Here is a 3,551-nt window from a genome sequence, read left to right on the forward strand (position 1 = left end):
GGAGTCAAAACTTGGGCTAGTTTACTGAGGAGAGGTGTGAATACAGGTGTTGTCTTGGCATAATTATCTGCTCATTAACTGGTCTGTGTGAAGCAAAAGCTACTTTGATTTATTCTGAATTTCTGTTGATCCTCTGGCTAAACGTTAGGGCTGGACCCGTGATGGTCCGTAAAAGTCTCTAGCAGCTGCGAGATTTATTTTTCTCAGAGTCTTTTGCTCTCTATTATGGAGGGAATCAGCCCACTTAGCTAATAAAAATTTCTGTCTAACAGTTGTTCTTACCTGAGTTGTAAATTCGCTGTATTAAATTGAAATTTTAAAGTTCTGGGGTAGATTTAAAGGCTAAAACAAAGGCTGGCTAGGTTCCAAGATTGCTTGGTTATGAGATTGCTTGTAAAGAAAAGCAAGAGAGAAGTCTTTTCAAGTTAACTATTTGCTTAGCAAATTAACAAAGTAGTAATTTCAAAGAACAAAGAACTTGTTATTTATGGTTTTCTTATCTCTTGGTGAAGGGAGACTTCCAGGGGCAGGGCTTACAGCTCCACAGGGTGGAGAGATTTACTGTCCCTGACCCTGCATGTGACATCATAGTCCAACGTGAGCCACCTGAGGAGGAACTAAGGCTGAAGTTATTATTAACTGTCTATGGACCCCATTAACCCTGGTTGTGTATCTCATGTGGTGTGTTGTCTTTGTGGTTATTTGTTTTGTTTGACTTGCTGTTTTCAGTTATTTATTAGGATCCTCATAGAGAACATAACCTGGTTATTCCCTTCCTCCCTCATCCTGATTCTGACAGCATCTGTAACTGGATTAAAGATCTTTTCTTTCAAAAGGCCCTCAAGGCTTTTGGTCTGCAAGAAATCTTCCTATACTCCCTTATTCTCAGCTGCTATCTTTCCAGGCCAACTAAGATTCATTTTTCTCCACTGGTTGGACCCCAGCCTCTGGGAGGGAGGACTGCTACAGCAGCAGTCTGTGGTTTCTCTGAAACTACCACTGTTTAAAGGGAGACAAACAACTGGACTGGGGGACAGAGGGATTGGTCGGAGAGATCAAGAGTAGTAAAGGAGGAGAATTTAAGATCCTCTAAGAGTAAAGAGGAAAAATCTGTGAGAGAAAGCAATGGGCCCTGGGCTGAGAGATGGTGGTGGGGGGTGTCAGCTGTTAATTATGAAGCAGGGAGAAATAGGGTTTTCTTGATTTTACTGGCTGTAGACCGCTCTGCAGGCATAAGGGGTACCACCAGGTGCCTTATCAACTAACTTCAAGGTCGCAAGTTTTCTGTGAGCACAATTAATCTTTCTCTGCCCTGGTTTGTTCTTTTTAACCCTTCCAATGCTAAATTAGACTGGTACAATATACTTGAAATTACATAAGAAAAAATATAGCAGGTGGTACTAGACAAGTTTCGATTTACTTTTTCTTAGTTTTATCACAGAAGGTCTAGGTATATTTTCTTGAAAGTAAAAGTACATTTAAAATGTGTTCATAAATATTAATCTAAAAATGCTGACTGTTCACTTTTGGTAATCATTAAGGGATTGAGGTTTCTAAGAATAAAGAATTCTAATACATTAAAAAAAAAAAAACACTTAAGCTCCCAGGAGCAAAGCGGAGGAGAAACAGAGCTGAAGTCTGCAGCTGTCCTGGTGATTTAGAACTGGTTGCTAGGCAGACTCAGCCCCCAAGAGCCAGGTCAAAGAAGCGGGGCTGGATTCCGGAGCTGCCTGCAGTGGCCCTGAAAGAAGAAGCAGCAGCAGCAAGAAAAGTGGGGGACAGCAGAAATTTACCTGACACTAGAGCTTCCCCGCTGCTGCCCAATGAGTAATGAGTGTTTTACAACAAGCAATACAAGACTTGGGCCTTTCACTTACTGGCTACAGCAGTTAAGCCAGAAGCCAGTGACTGCTATTAGCCTTCATACAGCCCCAGGAATAGAACAGTGAGCCTGGGATCTATGAAAGCTGCAGATAGAGCTAACGAAAGCTCCCTGTTTGCAAATGTACTGAAAGGGTTCAGTACCTGTTGCTGCTGGAAGAGGAGGGGCTGATATCCCCTTCCAGTGAACTCCTTTGGGAGAGGCCTGGTCACTGCTCTGCCGCAAAGGGGACTGGTGGAAAGACAAGGATAGCAGGGCACTGTAACTAATAAACAGGGTTAACAAAAGGGCAAAGAAAGGGGCACTCTCCCTGGACCCAGGTGCCATCAGGACTTTGAAATTCTCCAAAAAAGGAGGAGTCTGACTCAGAGACTGGCTGAGACCCCCTTCGGTTACGAGGACCGGAGGCTGCATATTGAACTTATAAACAGCAGTTTGCTAGGCAGAAGTTCAAGCCAGTTGTATAGGGGTTAAGCTGCCTGTGTACAGCAAAAAAACTTTCTCCTGTGCCAGAATACATTTTAAGGAAATTGGACAGACTGTGTCTGTGGCTAGAAAGAAGAACTGGCTGCAACACACAGCCCTGATAGTAGCCCGCAGAAAACTGTATATTAGACTTAGATGATGCCTGCGTCTTCATGGACATGGCTCCAGAGAGACAAGGACAATTTTGCCTTGTGTGGGAAGGTCAAGAATAGACTTAAGTCACCTCCCTATGATGTTTGTATAGCCCTTCCTTATATCATGTTTAATAGCAGAAGATTTCGCTGCCTAAAGCACCCATGGTGCCAATATTATGTTTCATTGTATTGATATGTTATATTAACCTTTAATTCTCTTACAGGTTTGAATACAGCCGTAGCTTCCAGCAGTTGCTGTAGACAGGTGTTGGTCTACAGTCCTTGGTAGTCTTTGGGAGTAACGGGCAAGTGTCCAGATTCCCACACTGAGGGCCATTGTTATGGCTATGTGTTAGCTGTCCTGAAAGGGGGCTATGTGGGGTGAACCCAAAAAGTAAAGGGTGTCCAGCTGCCGAGAGGGCAGTTGCCCAGGTGGGCAAAGAAGAATACCCATCAGGTTTTGGTCTCTATTGAGAGACAGTTGGCAGCATGTATACTGTCTTGCAGGCCTGTATGACCATGCCCATATCAGGGTTGGCACAAACCTCAACTGTAGGAAACTGGGGAAGGCCTGTTTGGAACAGAGAGAAGTAGTGAAGTGGTGAATACTAGCGCTCTGTTACAGGAATTACAGACCCTGTGAGGTCTTGTGACATGTGAGACCCTGTAAAGAAATAAAGCTCCCTTAGTCCCTTCTGAGAGAACAAGTCAAGTAAAAGGAGCCCTACTACAGGGACAGCTGTGACTAATCTATTTGAATATAGACACATTGTAAATTTCTTCTTGCCATTTGAAGACAGTTATATTACTGTGAAGAATCCATAAAAAGGACTGACAAGGAAAATCAGAAGATCTTAAAGCTGGTCAGTATATTTTTCTCCTTATATAATTCCTCCGAAATTTGACAATGCTTAATAAATCATGGCAATACATTTATTTGCATAGATTCAATAATACTGGTTCCTAATAGTGGTTTTATTAGCCAAAAACTTTGACTGGAGTATCATGTTTTAAAGAGACCTGTCTGGACTCTGAAGACTTGAAGCCAA

Source organism: Myotis lucifugus, unplaced genomic scaffold (genome assembly GCF_000147115.1).
Source record: "Myotis lucifugus unplaced genomic scaffold, Myoluc2.0 scaffold_844, whole genome shotgun sequence".
In the NCBI taxonomy this organism is placed as follows: Eukaryota; Metazoa; Chordata; class Mammalia; order Chiroptera; family Vespertilionidae; genus Myotis; species Myotis lucifugus.